The sequence below is a fragment of the Camelus ferus genome, chromosome 1 (assembly GCF_009834535.1).
Source record: "Camelus ferus isolate YT-003-E chromosome 1, BCGSAC_Cfer_1.0, whole genome shotgun sequence".
NCBI classification, from domain to species: domain Eukaryota; kingdom Metazoa; phylum Chordata; class Mammalia; order Artiodactyla; family Camelidae; genus Camelus; species Camelus ferus.
Window position 1 is genome coordinate 115782886 of NC_045696.1, and position 24868 is coordinate 115807753.

Sequence of the window (24868 nt, forward strand, 5' to 3'; positions counted from 1 at the left end):
TTTGTGCAAATAGCACCAGAAGGCTTTGGAGATGTGGTGAAGGGTTCAGGCTGAATGTGACCCAAAAGTTAAAAGACTTTATTTTTTCATACAAAATTGTCACTGAACACAATCCAACCAGTTCGTAGAGTGTTCTCACAAAAGAAAATACCCTGTTTTAAATGCTGGGGGAGGAGACACATTTCAGGACTAACTGAAATGTGCCACTGATGCTTCTGCTGGCATGTTCAAGGGACCTCCCAGGATTATCATGACCAGGCAGAATTTTCACACTATACACTGACTCTGAACCTACCCTCAGGCTATGGTTCCCTTGTGGTAAACTCTGTATTATTTCAAAAGCAAATTCTAGATTGTTCATGGGATGAAACAGACATTTGTTCCAAAGAGTAACTTCCCATGCATGTGGTATGTCCCCATTCGTCTTCTCTAGATGTATTGACATGGGAGCTTGCTATCGATCTTTAGTTAATCAATCAATCAATCAGCTGATATGGCAACTTAAATATTTGTGAGTTCCAAGTCTAGGATCACCGCTCCCAGACCAGATAGCTCTACTCTGTAGCTAGCTAGAAATGCAGTGTTGGGGAAAATGGTATGAATCTGAGTATCTGTTTATATGGTTTCTGGTAATAGCCAGATTTAAAATCACTACTTGGCCATACTCTCATTCCCAAAGCATCTATTACAAATCTTCATAGACTTTTCAGTTTCCCATTAGACATGAGATCTTCTTCTCCACACTTGCCCCAATAGTTTATTCACAATCTTCTCCTCTCTCAGACTCCTTTCTCTCATATTTAACAGATAAAATAAAATCCTTTATGTAGACTAGAGCTTCACAAACTTTAATGCATAATAATTAGCTGGGATCTTGATTCAAATTCAGGAGTTCAAAGGTATGGCCCAGGATTCTGCATTTCTAATGAACTTCTGGATGCACCCAGGCTAGTTCATGGACCACACTTTGAGCACAGAGGTTGTAGATTTCCACTCCAACACCCTTTCACATGCATCTCACTGTTCATCTATACCTTTCCTTCACCCACATCCTTCTAGTTTCTGAAGAGTCATCTCAGTTTTGTTGTAACATTTTACATGCTACTGTCTCCAACCAGACTGTGATTTTTGTATCTTAGTACTTTTAATGTCCACGGCATACTAGGAGCTCAATAAATATTCAAGTAAACCCAAAAAGGAAATAAAATAGTGAAAGAATTTGTGCAGAATTCTGCCAACATCTGAATGAAATAAAATGCTTTAAAGAATGCAAGGACAATTACAAACACACACACATTGATACATAGACACACACAGAGATGCCACTCCCAGATAGCCAAATTCAAAAATTTCAGGAAGTCAAATAGAAGTCTACAGTTCTCAGACAGGATCACCTTCTATATTATAAAACCACACCTTTTACCTGTATATTATTCTTCAAACTTGATAAAGACACTTTATCACAGAATAGAAGAGACAAGCAAGGGTTACAATAGACAGCTATTCTAAAAGACTGAGGGGAGAATAAATACTTTAGTCCCAAGCCTGGCAAACACTCTATCTTTTGTCTCATTTTAGTTGATGCTGGCAGAGTATTTTATTCATTTTTATTACAAAGTCTTTCACAGTCTACAAAAATAGCTGAATCTGGAAATTTGTTATCTTTCTGGCTTTGATAGGTTTCATGAAAAAATGATTTCTTTCCCTCACAGGAGAATTAAAAAGAGCAGTTTCTACACATCTTCTCACAACACAAAGATGCTTCCATATTTGCAGAAGGCTTAGATGAACAATTAAATCCGCTAGCTCCCAAACCAAAACATCATCACTAGGTCAATTTACATTTATTCCAAGAAAACTTTCTCAGTCCCCACTCAGTCCTTGTGAACAGAGTTTTTGTGTTGGCATTTTTAGAAGTGCTGTATTGTCCCATAGGAAAATACAGCATACATTGCTGTAAAGGGATCTTTTTTTTTTTTTCACATAAATTTGGGATTTGGGGATTGTCCTCATGAATATTTTTGAAGTTATAATGGATCTCATACCCAGGACTTTAGAAAATTATGAGAAGTAAGAGTTGGAAGGGTCCGTGGGGATCATCAAAGCTATCATTTTACTTACGATGAGGAACTAATATCCAAAAAGGTTAAGAAACCATAGAAGATCCCAAAAGAGAGCTGGCATGAGATCTCTGGAAATTTATATCAGCAAGTGAACTGAGTTAGTCCATTTCTGGATGTCCATATGGTCTTGATTTCATTGCCCTTGTGGCACATGCCTCATATGACACCTGAATATAGGCATTCTCTCTCTAAGGCTTTTGTTTCTTAAGTCATAGATATTAGCAAGAAGACAAGCAGGTCCAATCTTAAAGTAAACACCCTTTATTCTTTCGTTCAAATTCTGATAGATTCCTAATAAAAGAATGGAATAAATTTGAAGTTGGACTCTGGGTCTTGCTAACTCTGCAGCTGGGATTGACATTACTGTCACATCATACTGTGATTGGTTTCTCTTAGCTCAATCATTTGGAACTACATCTGCACAAAATAAATCAAATTCAAACGATATCCTTGGGCTGTGAAGATCTCTCTCTTCCCTGTATGTCCACTCTTGATAAACTCCTTGAGAAGAATTCTTGAACTTACTGGACCCCAACACTCTTTTTTGAGGTCTCAGACTGGGAGTCATTTGGGAGACTGTACTACCCTTTTAAAATTAAGGGATAACCACAGGAGAAATCAATGTGACACCTCAAAGTCATGTGAAAAGACTATTGTTAACCCACGTTGAGAGAGCTCCCAAAGCCCCCTCACCCAAAATGTTGAATGTGGTAAAATGGCTTCTCGTGTTACTCTCATGGTTTATAAATTTTGGCAGTACCCCACAGTTACAGCGGCACTGAGGGATATTTTAAACTTTTTAAGAAAACACAGTGACATCAGACACTGTGTGAATTATTAGACTGAGGTGGTTCATGGTTTCAGCATTAGATTGTGCTACGTTCCTTCTGATGATGCCACATCTTTGTGAAGCCGAGTTTTTAGCAGTTGCCGTGACAGAAAGCCGGCACTGCATGCAACTCAGTATGAACGAGAAAATGAAGGCGACAGTAACAGTGACCAATCTGATTCCAAAGTTCAAGAAGTCACATGGCCCTTGACAAGTAACATTAGTAATTATGGCTATTTTAGAATGAAATAAAACTTTTTAGGTGGGGGGCGGGTTATGAGGATTATTTTTACACACTTCTGCTAAGTTTTCAGAATACAAATACTTTTTAAATTGTTTTGACATACTTAGTAAATGGAACCATTTGTTACTTCATTAGACCTAGGAGTGTCATGAAAAAAAGAAAAAATTACCAAGTCATGAAGCACGTCATGAACCAAGAAGGAACTTCTGTACCAACTGCTTTTAATGATTTGTTAAGTTTGTTGTTTTACAGTAATACTTTTCATAATTTGTGAAATTTGCATGTTTGCTCTTGTCCCTATTTAATCATAAAAAAATCAGCTTTACCAAAAAAATTCACCAATTAAAAATGTATAATTTAATGAGTTCTAGCAAATGTATATAATCATGGAACCACCACCACAATAATATGTAATATTCTCACCATCCCCATAAGTTATTTTGCATCTGTTTGCAGTTAATTCCTTCCCTGGGCTCTGATAACCCCTGCTTGGTTTTCTGTTAGTATAGTTTTGCCTTCTCTAAAATTTCATATGAATAGAATCATACATTATAAAGTCTTTCAATTTTGTTTTCTATCAATTAGCATAATGCTTTTGAGATGCATCCAGTTTGTTCTATATATAACCAGTTTTTTTTCCTTTTTATTTCTTTATTCTATTGTATAGATATACCACAGCTTGTTTGTCTATTCACCTGTTAATGGACTTTTATTTTCCAGTTTATGACTACTATCAACATATTTGTATAAATGATTCTCTAATTTTTATATAATTTTTAAAGGTTACATTCTATTAACAGTTATTACAAAATACTGGTTATAGTCCCCATGCTGTACAATATATCCTTGTAATGTGTCATATACCCAATAGTTTGTACCCCCACTCCCTCATACTTAAATTGCCTCCCCCAAATGGTAACCACTAGTTTGTTCTCTAGATCTGTAAGTCTGACTCCTTTTTGTTATATTCACTAGTTTGCTATATTTTTTAAATTCCACATATAAGTGATATCATATAGTATTTTTTTTTCTGTCTGACTTACTTCACTTAGCGTAAGGCCCTCCAATCCATGCATTTTGCTGCAAATGGCAAATTTTCATTCTTTTTTATGAATGAGTAGTATTTCGCTGTGTGTGTGTGTGTGTGTGTGTGTGTGTGTATCACATCTTCTTTATCCATTTATCTGTTGGTGGACACTTAGGTTTCTTTCATATCTTGGCAATTGTAAATAGTGTGGCTATAAACATTGGGGTGCACATATCCTTTTGAATTAGTGTTTTTGATTTCTTTCTGACATATACCCAGGAGTGGAATTGCTCGGTCTTATTGTAGTGTTATTTTTACTTTTTTGAAAAACCTCTATACTATTTTCCATAGTAGCTGCACCAATTTACATTCCCATCAACAGTGTACGAGTGTTCCCTTTTCTCCACATCCTTGCCAACATTTGTCATTTGTGTTCTTTTTGATGACAGTCATTCTGACAGGTGTGAGGTGGCATCTCATTGTGATTTTGATTTACATTTCCCTGATGATTCATGATATTGAGCATCTTTTCATGTGACTGTTAGCCATCTGCACTTCCTATTTGGAAAAATGTCTATTGAGTTCTTCTGCCCATCTTATATTTGGTTGTTTGTTGTTTTGATGGTGAGTTGTATGAGCTGTTTATACATGTTGGATATTAATCCCTTATCAGTGATATCATTTGCAAATATTTTCTCCCTTTCAATAGGTTATCTTTTCGTTTTGTCAATGGGTTCCTTTGCTGTGCAAAATCTTTTAAGTTTAATTAGATCCCATCTGTTTGTTTTCGCTTTTATTTCCTTTACTTTAGAAGGCAGATCCAAAAAAATGTATTTCTGCAATTTATGTCAAAGAATGTTCTGTCTATGTTTTTCTCCAGTAGTTTTGTAGTTTCTAGTCTTACACAGGTCTTTAATCTATTGTGAGTTGATTTTTGTATATGGTGTTAGAGAATGCTCTAATTTCATTCTTTTACATGTAGCTGTCCAGTTTTCCAAGCCACTTACTGAAGACTCTTTTATATAAATCTCCAGGAGTGGAATTGTTGAGTGAAATGACATCTAACTTTATAAGCAACTGCCAAACTGTTTTCCAAAGTGGCTATTAATTGATCTTTGCTGAATAAAAACCAACAGCAAGTCCCAGTGACTTACATATAAGCAAATATTGTTGTTGAAATACGGATCTGTAGTTTTGGAGGGCTTTGGCGGGTTTGGTTGGACTTGGCTCCTGGCTGCAGACCAGGTTTTGTTCTGTTCTACCATGTCTCATTCTGAAGCTCAGGCTGAAGGGACAACCACTATCTGAGGCATGATTTTCTTATGGAACAAGAAGCACAGAATGCAAACAAGACCAGGCAAGCACTTTTAAACCTTCTGCTCAAGTCATGTCTTAGCCAAATCAAGTCACATATCCAAGGTCAGCATTGATGGAGACGTATGCTCAGCCCAGAGTGGGAGACAACGCAGAGGTACATGCCAAAATATTGAATAACTACAAGCTATGATCCAAACTACCGCTGTTACAATGCCCATCTTTCATGGTCCACATTTTGACCGCCCACAAGACACATCTCTACCCACTCCAAGGTATTTTGACCAGCTCAGACTTTATGGCACCGAGTTGGCTATGTTGGTTCTAAAGAGTCCAAACTGCCTGACTTTTTACATTTACATTACATTTACACTACATTACATTTACATTAGAGGAGAGAAAAGAGTGGTTGAATTCTTATCAGAGGCCACATAGGCCATAGAAGAGAAAGATATGGGGAGTGTCTCAGTCTCCAAAAAATACTAAATAATGCTGAAATAAATGCAGCTCAAGCAAGAGGAAGGAAAGAAAAAGACTGCATGTATTTGAACATTGTCATTATTTTGTCTTCAAGCCATATCTAATCATCATAGTGGATGAAGGATAGATTCTAAATTTTCCCACTGTCTACCTCATTTACTTCCTTCTTTTATTATTAAGCACTTATGTTAATACAAGTTAACATAAAATAGCATTTGTATGATATTCATGTATCTTCTTTCTAGGCATTCTCATTATTTTTTCAACTGAAATGCTCTCCACCTCCAGTCTGCCAGGTCAACTTAGGATCTCAGAAGATGCTAAGTTGCATTTTAAAGTTCTCCAACAGGAAGCATCCTCTGATGTACCAGCTGCTCCCCACGTATACACATTCTTGTCTCTGCTCACACAGTCCTGTCTCCTCTTCCATCACCCTCCACCCCTGCATCAGGGACAGTTAACATTCCTCCTACGTGCAAACTCAGTCTCATACCTGTGTTCATAACCTGTGTCCATACCCTGTGTCCTTTTTATCATTATACTGCAATTTATTGACATCTGTATCCTCATACCAGTCTGTTTTTTGAAATCAGGGATTCTCTCAAAATCACCTCTGTATCATAAATATCTAAAACCAGAGTACAATGCCTCTTTATTAACTTACAACTTCTGTGAGCTTTTCTACTGACTGCGCAGTGTTGTTATGAAGATTAAATAAGGTAATGGACTGAAAATGCTTATCCAGCATCCACAGGATGGATATGAATATACTGACTCTATATAGGAGGTAATAGCATGCACGCATGCACACACACACACACACACACACACACACACACACATACATGCTTTTCATTGTCTAATTTGATTCTTAAAACCACCTATTGGATAGATAGGAAAAGTATTAGTCTTATGTTTCATTTTTGCAGATGAAGAAACTGAGGCTCAGGAGAGTTGGAACAGAGGCTGTGCTTTTCAGGATAACTTGGCTTACTTTGTGAGCAGAAATCCGACGCAGAGCTTTGATGAGCATCCACTGATCTGCCTGCCATATCACAGGAAAGGATCCTTTAGGAATACACGATTGCACTAAAGGCTTTTTTTTCCAGTTACTTTTAAAAGAAGAATTGCTTGTTGACCAGCATTATGTCCTTTTTAAAAACCAGCTTTATAGAAACTAATGCTATCTACTTAATGTAAGTTATTTTCAGTTCTGGACAAAACCAGAGAGAAAGGGGCATTTAATTAAGGTTCCTTCCAACTTCTCCCTGGTAGACTATCACCATGGAAATGTACTGAAATTCTTTCAAGGACAAAGTCCAACCCTGCTTTTCGTCATTAAAGCTCATCTATGCCAAGGCTCTGCCCAGCAATCTACACTTTTCGACTAAATAGACAAAAGTGAATAACAGTAGGGAAATGATTGCTTTTATCTCTAAAGCAAAAAGCAATTACTTCCTTTTGTGTTGAAGTCCAAGGAATCTTCATAGATGGCTTTTTCGCCAAAGTCAAGTCGATCCCTTATTGCCAAATGGCATGGCCCACTTCTGAGTTAATGATGCATTTTGGTTTTTAATACTCTAGTGACTGAAAGAACAGTGATGAATCTCCCTGACTTGAATTTCAGGGCATGGACCTGCTAATCAATGGCTTGGAAAAGTCACCTTCAGTGTTGTCAAAGTACTACATTACACTTTATTTCCCCTGGTGTTGGAAACTGTTCTCTTTTCCTGTTCAAGATTATTCTGCCTGCTTGTTTGGGAGTCTATCAAAACTGAAGAACTTTCCAGCATCATTTTCACAGGGATTATTACCCAGATGCCATCAGACTGCAGTTCAAAATACCCAAATTTTAAAAGGCACATGCAGAAAAAACAAATGGTGTACTATAAACATTGCAGGGTGTCCTTTGTCAACTGCATTTTTGTTTCTGTCATGTTTTGGTTTAAAATTTTCAAATATAATAGAAAGCATTTGAGTCCAAAGAAATGTCCAGCATGGCAATTATGCAAAGTTCACCCTTCTCATTTACTGTCCTCGTGGGAGGAGAATAGGCTGTTAGATCGAAGCAGTCCTCCACATCTTTGGGACCTCAGGGACATTCTTTTATCTCTTCTTCTTAATTTGCATTAGTATTTAACTTGGACAATGTGCTCTCTCTTTAAGCTGACATACACGTGTTTCACAAGTCTGTTTGAAGCAGAACATGCCCGGCGACTGATAGCCATACAGAAGAGACACAAGGATCTGATGTGCTCTGATCACCACCACTCTCCTATTTAAAATCCTCCAGAGCATCCTTAACGATGGGGGCAGTCTGTGTTTTTTCTTTTCTATCAGGTCTGTCTTTTTTTTTTCCCTTTCTTCTCTGCTCAGTAAACTTACTACTCATTTCCTGAAACTTAGGGCAAATATCAACTTCCTTGTAAGTCCTTTTCCCATCTGTGTGTTTATGCTTTTCCTTTATGCTCTAATAGCTCCCTGAATATACTTATGATATAAGACTTATCACCTAATGTCGTATTTACATATATATGTGTATTATTCTTTCATCAAAGTTGAATTCTTCAAGGGCAAAAAAAAAAAAAAGATGTCTTCTTTGCATTTGGCTCCCTTTTTCAGTTGAGCACATGGAACAGAGCAGGTGGGCAAATATTTACTTTACAGATGAATAAGTGTGTTCTGTCAGGGAAGAGTGATCAAAGAATCATAATGGACAGACTCTGGCTACATTTGAACCACCCGTGAATTATTTTCCCCTCCCCCACTAAGAGAGAATTATTTTGAGAATCTCTAATGTGTCTTTAAAAAGTCACAAAGAAATTCTAGCCTTGACTGATTTACTAGGCAGAGCAGATTCCACCTGTACAGGTCCCAGCTTCCGAGGGCTTTTTTTTTTTAAATGACTGGTCAAATGCAAAAGGAGCACATAGGCCCCAAGGCTCTTTGCAGGCAGATATATTTTCAGAAAAAGCAATCGTCTTCTAAGGGAATGGCAAAGCTTAAATTATAAAACCCAAAGCATTTGTCTGGTTTTTAGTAGTAGCTATTATAGCAGACAGACCTCAGGGAGATATAGATTTATTCCAAAGGTTAGCTTAGTTGCTTACCAAGATTCAACTGATTGTAACTGTGGTGTATTTTATTATGACCACAGTCCAAGAGTGAGATCTCTGCCAGCAGCAGGGCCCCTTCATCACTTTATTTCTCTGCAAACCCACTCAGCCAGGCTGACCGGGGAATTGCAGGGAATCTGAAGAAAGAGTAGTGCCGTGGCTGGTAGGCACAATATAGAAGCAAGTAATTCAGAAAAAAATAAAATTAGACCAAACATGACCCACAAGACCAAGGAGAAATGTTCACCCTTATAAATATTCAAAACTTGAAACTGAAAACAAGAGCAACCACAATGACAATATGCCACTATTCCCCATCAAAAACGTAGGTACTTAAGGAATCATGCTGTAAACTGAGCCTTACTATGTACTGAATATCCTGTAAGAATAAATTTCAAGGTGATGACAAGAGACTTTCATGTTTGCATAACCTTTGGTTCCCTAAGTCCACTCCCAGAATCTCACATAAGGAAATACCCAGAGTTGTGCACCGAGACTTAGTCATAACCAGGTTTTTTAATTTTATTATGATATTTTAAAATTATGAAGTATGTTACATGTCCAACATGAAGAGTTTGCCTACATAAATAATAGCCTACGTAAAGTTTTCTAAAAATAGCTGTAATAATCTGTAAAGACAAAAACCAGAACAAATTCAAAGTTTATCAGCCATATATATAATAGATTTTTTATATGTTTAGATCTTGCAAATGTATCTGTGACTAAAAACCCTGGAAAAGGATTTAGCATGTCTCCACCTTGTCAAAGAAATTTTAATTCACCAGTAATGTATTGAAACACAGATATTTTACTAAAGATTGATTAAAACGTGCATATGGGAGGAGAAGGGATACACTCATACAGAAAACATGATTTCCCTCTAAAATTCTCCATTGTTCACCCCAAAGTCTACCTTTTGATTTCAGACCTCCATCTTTACCTTGTTCCTTTCCCCCATCAAAAGCACCGAGCCAGCCCTGGCTCTTGTCCCAGGATCTGACCAATATGGTAGTTCTCAGCAATCTATGGCTATTAAGCACTTGAAATTAAGCTGTGAGTATAAAACACACAGCAGGGAGGTGGGGCAGGGTATAGCTCAGTGGTAGAGTGCATGACTAGCATGCAAAAGGTCCACTGAACCAAGGACCTAAGAAAGTAAAGAAAGAAAAAAGAAAGAAAAGAAAGAAGAAAGAAAGAAAAGAAAGAAAGAAGAAGAAAAGGAAGAAAGAAAGAAGGAAAGAAAGAAGGAAAGAAAGAGAGAAAGAAGGAAAGAAAGAGAGAAAGAAGGAAAGAAAGAAGGAAAGAAAGAGAGAGAGAGAGAGAGGGAGGGAGAGGGAGGGAGAGGGGAGGGAGGGAGGGAGAGAGGGAGGGAGAGGGGAGGGAGAGGGGAGGGAGGAGAGGGGAGGGAGGGAGGAAGGAAGGAAGGAAGGAAGGAAGGAAGGAAGGAAGAAAGAAAGAAAGAAAGAGAAGGGAGGGAGGAAGAAAGAAAGAAAGAAGGGAGGGAGGAAGAAAGAAAGAAAGAAAGAAATCTAATTAACCCCCAAAAAAGCAATAAAAATGCTTAAAAATAGATAAATAAAAACACAGAGTAGATTTTGAATATTTAGTACAAATTAAGTAATATGAAATAGCCTACTAATTTTTTTATCTTGAAATTATATTTTTGAAGTATTGATTTAAATAAAATATAATAGTAATGTTAATCGAATTCATTTATTTTTATTTTGTAACGGGGCTAGCAGAAAATTTAAAATTTCATAGGTGGCTAGCATTTCTACAGCTGAGGGAATCAAAAATAGAATTTAGATTTTTCAGACTCAATTCCTGTCACTTATCCACAGGATTACTCTAAGTCACCACCACCAACAACAACAGCAAAATTGTATTTCCCTTTTTATGCTGAAGATGCTTCTGTCTTTTCCTAAAGGATTCTTAATGCTCTTCAGGTTCACACAAACATACAAGCACCAATTATGAAATACCACACTTGTAAAGTATCTAAGTGTTCGTCATTAAAGAATTCACCATCTGTCACAGAGAAAGTGAATCATGATCTTCTCGGAGGGAACTGCCCGTGTTAGCCAAAGAGATGTGAGGTGTGTAACCCACAACTGACGGGGCTACATTAGCGACTTCCCAGCCTTTGACATCTTTCTGTGGCTGAGAACGTTACCGGGCAGGAAAACAAGGAGTGTCAGGGTTGCTAGATGCTTTGGAATCAAGTCTTCTCATTTGGAAAGCAAAGCAAAAGATATGAGTGGACTCTGAGTGTCTCTGTGAACAGGGAAATTGGCTCTTTCTCAGATGTGTGTTACGCCATCTGGTGAAGGGGCTTTGGGAAGGAGAACACGCTGCCCATCTTTCACTGCCTGGAACAGCACACACGGCACCACGCAACCTGGTCTTCAGAGCACTGCCAGTGCGCCCACCCTCTGTTAGTGTTAGGTCTACGTGGTGAGAGCAGGGTTTAGGAGTAAGCATTTAGAAACTGTTACAGCAACTTGTTAATGTCCAATGACTCTAAGAATTTTTTAAAATGTTTTATGACTTTATTCTTTATTTTATGTATGCAGTAAATATTTTATTGTTTTATAAAAGTCAGTGTCAGATTGCATAAATGGATAGATAGGTAGGTAGGTGAATAGACAAGCAGATCAATTTATTGATGGATGGATGGATGGATGGGTGGACAGACAGATGATTGATTGATAGATTGAATAAACTACTTCTTCACCATAGTGAGCTGCAAAACATGGCTTTAGCAAGCATGCATCACCATTTTCCTGGGCAAAATAAAGCCAGTTCATGCCTCAGTCCCAATCTATTTATTTTTTCTACTCTAAGCTCCCTAAAAAACTCCATGAAACAAGTTTTATTTAAACAGAGCACCCCTTTGCTTGGTCCAGCTGAATCAGTGTAAGAAAAATAGTAGGAGCCACTTGTGAATGAAAAATATTGCCAACCAGATCCTTAAACAAAGAATTGACAGCTGTTAAAGAATTAACCGCATTAAACAAAGAATGCTGCGACCATCAAGTCATCAGCCACCACCACCACCCCTGACTGAGCGGAGGGAACTCATGACGCAGACAAGTGGGCAGCCAGGCCCCTGCTGCCACCCTCAGTGGTGTAGTCTGAGGGAACTCAGGATGTGAAAGAATAGGACACTGGCCCTACATAGCTCGGGACATATCAAAGGAGTGACTTCAATGAGCTGAGACGTTTCCAGCTTCGCATACGTAGGAAAGCTTGAAATTCCTTAACTTGAGATGTCTGGTTTTCTTTAATTAACAGTAATCTTTTGATGTTCGGACTACCTGTCCTTTGTTGCAAAGCCTCATATATCCTAGCTTCTACCTTGCCACTTTGGAACAGCTTCTTAGAGTGATCTGAGATGCAGTGTCCCGGGCTCAGTTCCTAAGAAAATCCACCAAATAAAACGAAACTCTTAACTTTAAGGTTGTGCATTTTATTTCTGTCAACACACTTTAAGGAGGAAGGATGTTCTACAGGGAAAGACGAGCAGAAAGATGAAAGAACAGGAGTGACTCGATGAAAGAAAGTGAGACAAAAGCGAGGACTGTGTCTCCCTGACAGGTGTCACCGAGCACCTCGCACAGCGCCTGGGCAGGGCTGGCACGCGGTAAATACGTACTGGAAGGAGGGAGTGCTGAGTGCCATTACTGTTGCTTTACTCTTGATAATTCCCCTCCTTTCGCCTGTCCAACAACCTCCCTTCACCGCAACCGGGAACAAAAGAGGAGAGGTGGAGCCATCTCTATATATTTTGATGATTGGGCTACGACATAAATGAGAAAGTTATGTTAAAAATTCTTAACACAGCTCTGCGGGGAGGGCCGTCCATGAACTACAGCATAGCTTTTGTCAGCTGTGGTTTCTTTCCTCCCACCCCACCCCACCCCACTTTAGGTAGCCCCCCATCACGTTGATTTCCCCCGGTACCACTGACGCTGGCTGCTCTGTGAGGCAGATTTTTTGTGAACTTCAGGTTAAGGATGAATGGCTTTAGCATTCCGGGATGCAGAAAACAACTTATGTGAAACATCATGACCTATAATATCATCGGACATTCCTCCCAAAGGGACCAGTAATGGTCTTGCCCTCCCTTTGCCTCCATCTTTCTGCCATTCTTTAAGGACTTTTTTTTTTTCACTCCCTGGAGGTCTCTCCTCAATGTTCCTGATGCTAATTCAAATCCCCAAATTCCTATTATTTTTTCCATTTGTTTTATTAGCCCATTTTTATTGAGGTATAGTTGATGTTCAATATTGTATGAGTTTCAGGTGAACAATATCATGATTAAACAAATTCCTATTACTTTTACAGAATAATAAAATTATTTCTCAGCTATCCAGTTCTCCCCAGAGGGCCCCACATTTCCCAAACAGAAGTGTCTATTACAGGCCATTCAGACTTATCAAGATTTGTTTTTTTATAATAACGTACCAAGCTGCCTCCCTCCTACCACGATGAGGAAACACACCAGCCATCTTGTTTTCTATGTAGTTACCTTCTTTCCCTATTTGGTATTTAAATGTCCATCGGTGGAAAATTATGTACAGATAAGTTCTGCACCTTCTAGCACCACCATACCAAGTGCTTTCAATTTGTGTAGGCATAACATTTGGTCTTTGACGTCAAGTAGAAAGGAGCCTGCATGAAGTACCCCCAGGACATTATAAGACTAAACTTTGTAGTGCTTTAGATTCAGTACCATTCAGTATATTTTAACTTAAACCGTGCTATGCAGCAAGCAAGGGCAATGAGTCACGGTGGAAGGGAGTGGGGATCAACCAGTAAGTAAACCTTAATGCAACACAATATGTATAAAAATGCAAGTATATATAAGAAAAACAAGTAAGGTAAAGAGGAGAGTGATTAAATGTGCACACAGATGTTGAGTTCAGTGAAAGCTTTAGAGAGGAAGTGATGATTCTAGAGAGCTTTAAAAGTCAAATCTTTCTCTCGGTAGGTAGAAATGGGCAAGGGGTTAACATTTCAAATAGAGAAAATAGTGTGTACTAAGATACAGAGAAATAAACCAGTGTATGATCAGAGAGCTGTAGGAAATTGCCGTGGCTGGAGGTTAAAAATCTAGAGAAGCACACAGGCAGATGATGACCTGAACACAAATGATCACTAAGTTTTGGGCAGCAGTTGCTGTTGGCTGCCTACCCAACAGCCATTTACCTCTGACGGATTCCCAGTGTGTCCCACTGAGGGACTGAATACTGGTAGGACTAAGCTTTTCTGGGAAATTCCACCCCCTTGGCCAGATATTGACCTGTGGTTTTGCATATGACCCAGTTTTGGCCAATAGCTCAGAAGAGAGCACTGCAGATATTTTGCAACTCAGAGGAGAAGCCAAGAGTTTGACAGAGACGTTGACCTTGATGCTGTTGCTTCCATATGAATCTGGCTACTTCCGTGCTGTACTTCAGTGATACAGCAAAACACTGTATTGTTAAGTCACTTTCAAAAGCTTATCTGTTATTTGCAGCCACAAGCATTCTCACTGACATATCACATTAAGGTGTTAATTATCCAGCAGGGACAAACTAGAGAACTCTAGAGAAGAGTGGTTTGGAATAATCGGGAATGACTTTACAGAGAAGATGAGGCTTCAGCCCAGGTAATCAGAACTGATGACTTTGTTTTACTTTATAGTTTACAAAAGAACAAAGTATTACATTATCTGGAAGGCAAAATGAGCACAAATGGGAGAAAGAAGTCATTTCGAATAAATAAATGAGCAGACCAGAGGAGCCATGTAGAGGTATGCCGGGAAAGGGGATTTGTAGAGGGGTTTTGGATATGCTAGCTCAAGGAAGTGAAGTTCATCTGTGGAAGAGGCAGAAGTAGAACTCAGGCACATCTGACTCCACATCCATGCTTTTTTTTTATTGAAGTAAAATTGATTTACAATATTGTGTTAGTTTCAGGTATACAGCAAAGTGATTCTGTTATATATATATATATATATATATTTCCAATTATTTTCCATCACTCAGCCATAAAGATAAAATATTGCCATTTGCAGCAACATGGATGGACCTAGAGAATATCATACTAAGTGAAGTAAGTCAGACAGAGAGAGACAAATATTAGACAATATCACTTATATGTGGAATCGGAAACATAATACAAATGAATTTATTTAGAAAACAAAAACAGATTCACAGAGATGGAGAAGAAATTTATGGGTACCAAAGGGGAAAGATAGACAGAGAGAGGGATAAATTAGGAGTATGGGATTAACACACCTATGCTTTTTAAACTATGCCATGCTGCCTTTCAAGGTGGAGGGGAGGTCATTTAGAAAGAAGATGTGAAGACTCATGAGAAAGCTGCCATGACACACAGACATAAAAACATCACCTGACGGTTACCAGGTGATGAAGTGGGTGGGAAGGGTTAAATTGAGAGTTCGAGATTTGCAGATACTAATATATATAAAATAGATAAACAACAAGTTCATGCTGTATAGCACAGGGAACTATATTAAATATCTTGTAGTAACTTACAATGAAAAAGAATATGAAACTGAATATATGTATATTCAATGACTGAAGCATTGTGTTGTACACCAGAAATTGATACAACACTGTAAACTGACTACACTTCAATTATATATAAACACACACACACACACACACACACACACACACACACACACACACACAAAGAAAAAGAAAAAGAAAAAGAAAGCTACCACGATGATTCATCAGGTTTGGGCTGATGACTTGATGTCTTGCCCTAAACCAAAACTTACCACTTTTCTCATAATATATTACAGGAGGTCATACTTTTACCCCTGTTTTGCACAATGTAGCTGAGGACATCTTGGTCATGTCCTCTATCTGCTTAAAACACTTCATAATTATCATATTAAATATGAAATAACTTAAAAGGATCTACAAGGCCCTACAGATGTGATCTTCATCTCATTTTTCTACCACTCTCCCATAACGCCCGTGGTCAAGCTATCCTAGCCTTATAAGTGTGGCCAATAGGCTTTTGCATCTGTTTTAACTACCTTCAATGTTCTCTTTACTCCTTTTGTCTGTTTTCCTAATCTTTTTTCCTTCTTTATATTCTTCACAGAAGAATAAAAAATAACTTCCCCAGCAAAGTCTGGCCCAAATTCACCAAAAGCAGCAAAGCCATGGTGATCTATTTAGTGATCTATGTGATCTAGGGCAGTGCTGCCTGACAAACAACCATGAAATTACTGGGATATCCAAACAGGAACATTTATTTTTTTGCTCATGAGCCTCTGGGTCATCAGGACAATTCTGCTGATCAGAGAGAGGTCAGCTTGGCTGGGCACATTCACATGTCTGTGGTCAACAACTATGGGTTAACTAGGCAGCTTTGCTCAGTTTATCTGGGCTCTCTCCTGTGTCCAGGGTCTTGGTTGGGACAACTGGGTTGACTCTTCTGTGCTCTTTGGAGCTCATTCAGCAGACTGGCTTCAGCATGTTCTCATGATGAAGGCAGAGGAACAAGAAAGAAGGGAATCTCACAGCCACTTGAGGCCCAGGTTCAAAACCATCACAATGTCACTTCTACTTGCTATTGGCCAAAGAAGGGCACAAGGCCAGCACAGGTTCAAAGAGTAGGGAAATTGATATCATCTCCTAACGGGAAGAACTGTCAAGACACATTGCAAAGTGTGTGGCTATAGAAAGAGGTAGGACCCTACCAGATTCCACAAAGGCAAATGCTCAGTGCTTCACACACATAAGTCATTTCATGATTTTTTTTTTTTGAATGAATGAGTGGATAAATAAATGAATGATTTTCACTACTAGGAGGAAAAATCCCATTCCAGCCCTACCAGGCCTGAGACACAGCTATCTCAGTCCTTGGCAACCGTTAAAGCCACTGGCAGACCAAAGTAGGCAAGGGACAGCACACAGAGGTTCTCTAGTGAAAATGTTCAGAAGAAGCTGCCCTAAAAGGTGCCACATTGGTATGTGGGTTATTTGGAGCTAAAGGCAATGGAGACCCCAGGGGCTCAAGAGAAACTTCTGCACCTTCCTTAACTACCTAGAAGAATTCAGACTGAGGGTTTTTCCCAGAGTGAGAATATTATCAGAGATAACTCTTACCCGAGGGACCCACCTGTATGCAGGGCCAACAGCTAATTATCCAACATCTGTCCTTCTCATCCTGAGAATTGCCCTCCTCCCCTTTGAAGCCCCAGGCCCCTTTCCCATTCCTTAGCTTAAGATGGCCTATATACCCTTCTGTCTTTGAGCCTCTCACATGGGTTCCTGTACATATGAAATTAAATTTGTTTTTTCTCCTATTAATCTGTCTCATATTGATTTGTTTGTTAGACCAGCCAAAAGAAACTTTGAAGGGTAGGCAAAAAGTCTTTCTCCCAACACTAGGTTTTCCTAGGACTCTATCAAGAAGCCAAACACATACTTCTATTTAAAAAGCAAACAAAAACAAAAGAGAAATAAACAGCAGCTTTTTCCAGACCCAATGGCCCCTGCTCAGAATGGTCATTAATAAACGTACTAATTATACTTATTTTATTGATAAAATAATCAGTAAAATAAAATTTTGTTTTTGGTCAGCCACAAGTCATAAAACTATTTGAGTCATTGATATTTCCAGTTTAGCTTTTAAAGTAAATTTGGAAACCTGTGAAATTGCATTGCCAATTTGGTTCAGTGAATGGGAACAGCAAGGGAGAATGATCATAATAAAATGAATATCTTTGTTATTTTAAAATAACTGCATTTTTCCTACTTTCTTTTAAAACATTTGACTTTGGGATTAATGGATAGGCTTTCTGTTTGAAGCTGTGGAATTATAGTAGTTTTCTCGTGGAACATAAAGAACTAGGACTTTTTTAGAACAGAGTATTAGGTTTTAGCTATTTTTTTTTTAAATAGTGACTTTCTATCCCTGTAAGAACCTTTTATGATTTTTTGTCATTCATCAATTATAGGTTGTGCAAAATATGAAACACAGTGCTGAACAACATTTACGACCTCTGGCTCTAGCCAACCTTTCTTTGTCATAGTTTCTTGTTTCCCAGGGTTGGCACATTTTTTTAAAGTCAAAAAATCTACTCAATGAAAGTTGTTAAATAAAAATAATGCTGTGATTAAAAGAGCTTCCAAAAGTCGAAAGCACCTGAAAGACACGCAAAGTTCTTTTCAGGGCTGTGATAGAAAGGTCCTTTGACATGTATTTTTTATTTCCATTTTTAAAAGAAGTGTCTCTTGTGGGTTAGGAATTTATATTCTGGTTTAAAGCTTATCTTTTCAGTGTTCAGCTCTTCGTTGTGCTACATGACAATGTGCAATCATGTTCTAGGTGGAAATTAAAGTCATTTTTAGAAAACAGAGCCAATTTACCTGCCCCTCAGCTGCTCAATAATATTAGGCAGTCACTTGCTTTGCTTCAAAGACTTGTAAAAGTGATTGTGCTTAAAGCCCTTTGTGGAATCCAAAATAGAATGTCAATAGCCAAAAGAACAACCTGTTCTTACATTTTTAAGAAATGGAATTCATTTGTGGGATGAGCTTCAAAACTAAATTAAAAAATACTTCCATTAACATAAGGATGAAATAGTTCAGATCAAGAGTATTCTTAGGATGAAATAAGTACTGTTGGAGGGGAGAGTTATAACTAATGAAGAGTTCAACTATCCATGAGATACTAGAAAACAACCCTGGTCTAAGACTTAAAAGACTCTCCAGTTCTGTTGTGGGAACCACCACAAATTTTGCAGATAGGATGTAGCTGAAGTGCTGGGCATTTGGAGTCAAAGGATGTGTGGGCTCAAAGCCTAACTCTAGTACTTACAGTCACGCAATTTGAATTTAAGACAATTACTTTACATCTAGAAATCTCAAATTCCTCACATATAACTTAGTGATACGTATAGATTTTATTTCATCAGGTTATTAAAACAAGTAGTCTGATTTTGGCATAGTAATTGACAGAGAGTAAGGGCTCAATCCGGGCTAGCTGGCTGATTAGTTGTGTAAACTTGGACAACGGGAGTACACTGGTTCCTTTCAAGTGTCAAACACTATGCTAGTTACTCCACAGGGAGTACCTCATTTTAGGTGTTCCTCAACCCTATAAAGTAGGTATTGCCTCCAGGAAAGAAGTAAAAATAGTGGCACACAAAGAGATGTAAAGCAAGTTTCCAAAGAATACAGAAAGGCATGACTCAAACCTACGTATGTGCAATTCACAAATGCATGCTTGCATCATTTTGCCATGTTGCTCCCCAAATCACACAATAGTTTTTGTGTCTCTGAATGTATTTCAAAACCGAATGATTCTGGTTCTGGGTAAGATGGAGTAAACACACCAATCTCAAAGCTGATATGAAAAAAAAAAAAATGATCCCAGTTTTAACAAAGACTGTACTATCTCCCTTCCAGACCACACAGGCCAACTTTTCCTTTTAATGAATCTGATCAAAGTAAAAGTGTTGATCTTACCACCTGTCATTTGTTTTTATAGAAATAATTTCTATGGCTAGCAAACATGGGTCTGAAGTTGTCACCTCTTCTGTCAAGGTCTCAGCAGGCACCCACCATTCTTGCAAACTCTGTAGTCATCAATGCTCAAGCCCCAGCTTCTAGAAAGTAGCCAAGAAATAAAACTTAGTATGGCTCTTATCCTAGGGTCCATGGAATCCTTGCATAGAATTCATTGACTTGAATAGACAAAAAATACACCTTACATTTTTCTAAATGTGCTATATACTTGATACATAGTATTTGATAATTGTATATCTATTTGATATATAGCGTGTCCTTCAATTTTAATTATCTTAGCAAAATAATAGTAGCAACAACAACATTGGCATTAAATAGTATCTGTGTCTTTGTCACCAATTAAAGTTATAAATAGTTCATATCACTCTACAATCTACAATTGTAGATATAACTCAAGACATTACATTTCGACTACTTCAAAGTTATATTAGTTATTAGACCTACTGCTAAATCTTTGTATTTACTGTGTTAATAAAGAAGTACACATATTAGAATAAGACAAAAATTTAAAAGGCATATATAATTATATTTGAATGTGATTGATTTTCCTTATAATGCTATGCAGTTTATTTTATACATTTAAAGGTATTATTCTTAAAAAGAAACTTCAGATTGCCAAACTCAGCGAAAACACTGGAGAAACAAAACAAAATAAAACCAAGAACCACTTAATCAAAGGCCAGAGCACAGCTCTGAGGTAACAATAATTTTTAGCGTCTGACCCTCATAACTCTAAAACAGTGGAAAGTTAGACTTACCAAGAAAATCACTAATAATGTATTCATTGATTATGTTGTATTGATTTATTACTATGTATTTATCTACCAAACATGGTATAATTGTTCTTGTAATCCTTAGCAAATTATGAGTTTTCAGCAAAGGTCTTCACTTCAAGTAAAGTCTAGTATTACCTTCAGCCATTATGTCACTGATGGCAATGCCAGAATTTCAGAAATCAGAGGTGAGATTATGAAAAAATTCTGGGAGATAAGGCAGTCATATCATTTATCTTTCGCTAAAGCATATTATGCATGACCCTTTGGCCTTGAGTTCTTGACAAAACTTTGAATTTTGAGTAGTCTTCTTGTTTTTCTCTTCTTGTGTCTTGAGCAGGGTAAAAGTGTCATGGAAGGATTTTGAAACATGATGGGAAAAAATACACTAAACTGTTAAGTATTTAAAACCTTTTTACTTTTCCATTTCCATACAGAGAAAGGATCCTTCATTTTGGGCACTGAGATTTGTTTGTTTGTTTGTTTGCTTTTTGCTACTCATTGTAATTCTGAAGATCTGAAAACATGTTTACAAGGGCCACAGAGTAGGAGAAGAGGCAATGGGGAGAGAGAAGAAAAGGAAAGTTTCCCAAACTGGAGGAGGTGGCATGAGAAGGGCGTTTTTAAGAGAGAAAGAAAAGAAGTTGGGACTCCTGTTGTGCTGTGTGGGACTCTGGGGAAAAGATGAATGAAAAGAAGCTTTTGAGGAAATTCTAATATGTATAGAAAATGTAATCCCCTTTAACCATCCACTCAAGAAAATTTCAAGCCAATATTGTTTTTCTTTTGGAGGCATTTTCACAAGGTTGAGGTAGGTGTAAAGTAAAAACAAGGAGATCTAGTTTATTCATTGCTTTAAGGCTTCTGCCAGACTTTTCATTGTGAGTGTGTGTGCATGTGCATGCATGCATGTGTGTACACCAAGCATCTGAAAAAAGACCTTGAGGACTACATCTAGCATCTCACCATATGTCCTTCATATCTCAAACCACAGCATTCTCTCCCAGGCTTCTGTTTTACACCTTCAGCTACTTCCTTGACAGCTTTATCTTGACATCTTATTGCTATGTAAAATGCAACATCCTTCAACTTAAACTTTCATTTCCCAAAGCCTAGTCTGTTTCAGAATTATTGACTGTGTGTGCAGATTATCTGTTGTATGAGCATCTTCTGGATCTCTCAAAAATAACATCTCAGGAATCCTCTTCTCTCTTCATGCACTCATTTCCATCCATATTTACTATCGAGCACATCACCATTGACTATAGATGTGTTGGGTATTGATCGAGACACTGAGGACACAGCAGTGGAAAAGACACATAGGGTCCTAGGTCAAAAGGGACCAGAAACATGTGGTGATTTTTCCTTTGAAATCTCTATCTTTTTTTCCCATCCTTAATACACAATCATAATTTGAGCCATCATTATCTATATCAGGAGAATTACTATTATCTATCACCTGGACTCTCGTCCACCTTCTAAATTTCTATGTTTGTATTTTCTCATTCTTTGTTGGAAAGCATCACATGATGCTCTATTATCTACAGGATAGAATCCAGACTCTCCACCTGGCATTCAGACGCCTCATAGTCCAGCCCTGACAACACTGATTAACTTCATCTCTTCCATATTTACTTTGACATACATTCTTCCATTTGTCATTTTCGATATGCCTTATGATATTATTTTGCTATGCACTTGCTCAGCCAGCTTGGAAATTTTTCTTCTACGCTCCACATATATCTCAATACACACCCTACTTTATTGTAAGAAAAGAATGACAAGCCATATTTATAAGAATACCTCAAAATTCTTAAAAAACACATTCACATTAATTGTCTCATTCATTATTGCTTTTGATCCTCATGGGGCTATGGTAGAAAGGACAGTTTTAGTTTGGCCAATTTACGGATAAGGAAAGTGAATCAAAGTAAGATTATGAATGAAATGATGAGTGAAAAATAAGATTTAACTAGAAATTTGGAATCATTGCTTTTTTTTCCAGCTCCTCCCACCATTGCTACTCCAGCTTTCTTTTTATTTCCATTTACATGGAATACCTTTTTTCCATCCCCTCACTTTCAGTCTGTATGTGTCTCTAGATCTGAATTGAGTCTCACCAGCTAAAACTTACACCAAGGAGGTCAGAATTCCAGCAACTTAGCCAATGGCAAATGTATCCTCCTAATGGAAACATGCAATGCTCTTCTTCCCCAGGGTAAATAACTTGGTCAATTAGGATTCTATGTGACATAAATGCTCCGCTGTGGGATTGACTGCATCTCCTTGAAAAGCCCACAGCCCTTTAGCTTTCATTCCATCTTCATCTCCCTGCTGAGGTGAAAACTACTGTTGATTTAACACCTTCAGCCTGCTTTTAATTCTTCGATTGAACTGGACGATGTTAAACTTGACTTGTCAAACTCAGCTTATGTACTGGGACTCAAAGCGAACACCTGGGACTCCTCGGAAAAGCTGGTGTCAACTGGAATATGATAAAATCCTGTAAGAGTTGAATGGGCTATAAAAACATTGCAGCTAGGTCACAACAGTGGGGAAAACAAGAAGAAAAATTTAAAGGTAAGGGAGAAAAAGAAGACAAATTGCTATGAAGATACAACCAAAAATTGGCCCTTGCCTTATGTAACTCTTCTGATTGAAAGACACCTCCATACAGTCAGCACAAAAAATTGCTCTAGCTCAGCTTTTTAAGGTCAGTTTTGCTATTCTTATACCAACATGCATATTTTTACATTTTATGGATTTAATGTGAATGAGTACTTTTTGTCAAAATTGCACAGAGAAGAAGGAATAGTCACCGATTGCAGTTCCATAGAAAAACTCATTTGTTTGGAAAATATATCCTTCTGGTCTGAATGAGAATCATCATTTATTTTTCATGTATTAATAGAAAATTTTGTGTTTTGACTGTAAAATACCCCAGTAGCTCAAGGTATGAAAGAGAAGAGAAAAACAAATGGGATTATGTGCCCAGATCTTTACCCATTACTTGCTTTATTTGATGGCAAACTTGAAAGTAGCCCTTTCAGTCTACGTTTTAGACATGCATAACCAGAGGGTCAGTGGGATTAAGCAATGAGGCCAGAGCCCTCAACCAGTAAGCGTCAGATCTAGGGTTGAACTGGATGTTTTAGTCAAAACTGGTGCCTCAACCACTTAGTGAAGCATTTGACATGCGTTCAGTGATCAGCATGTAGGAATCAAATTGAAATTTGTTTCAATTTTTTTTCTTATCTATAAAGAAATAATGACAGTAAAAAAAAATCTAGAAAGACGTATGTACCTTTGCAGAAAAGTTAGAACAACGGTTTATCTCTTAAATGTGCAAAAATTGTACTCTTGCTGCTTTCATGAGAAAGCACTTGGCAATGAAAAAAATCACATTAAGCTTATTAAACTTCAAAGGTTATATGTTTAGTTCTTCAACCAATAAAGACATAGAAAGTAAGAAATATGACATGGAAGTGAGTGAAAGATTTCCATCATAGTTCAAAAGAAAATAAATTGCCTTCCACTGATTGGAGAAGAATGACAGTATCAGTAAAAACCCAAGTCATTTCACTAGGTCCTTTTTAAATGCCGGTGTCTAGCAGTCAATCATTATGTCAGCAAAACTAGCACCATGGACAAATTGGCTTGTTCCCTTGAACGAAACACGTGTCAGCTTAATGAGTTATAACTTTTCAGCTTTGGTTTCTTTCCATGTATTTCTTACCTTAATGATGTCATTTGAAGACGTGTGTGTGTGTGTGTGTTTAATATATCTAAAATAGTCCCTGGTTGTGTTATATTTCATCATTTAAACTTTTTTTTTCCCAAATGATATTCTAAGGAGAAAGTGTCTGTAGTGTTGTATATAATCTAAATATTTTCTTGGCACTGACATTAAAGCAATGGTATCTCATGTTGTTTTATGCTTTATGGTTAAAATATCAGACTCTGGAGTCAGACTCAGGAGGGTCGAATTTCAGTTCTGTCATATACTAAATGTGCATTAGGGCAAATTACTTAAACATTTTTTTTCACCTTGGTCTCCTCATCTTTAAAATGGGGCTAATAATACTTGTATTAATATGCCTCACACAAAGTATTATTTTAAGGATTAAATGATGTTTTGCTTGTAAAGTATTTAACACAGTGTTTTAAAAATGATAATGTCAATGGATACTAACTTGTTAGCTTTCACCCAGTTATCCATTAAAATACTCAGACGAGTTCAGGAAAAGAGAAATACATGAATCTCCTCTGCAAATTGATTTGTGTCTCTGTGGGGAGGCTGGGCTCTTGTCCTTTCTATGTCCTACCTCAATAAGTCTGGCGTGTGTGTGTTTCTCAACTTACTTCATTCCCCCCTGAAATTGGATCCCCAGAGTACAGAA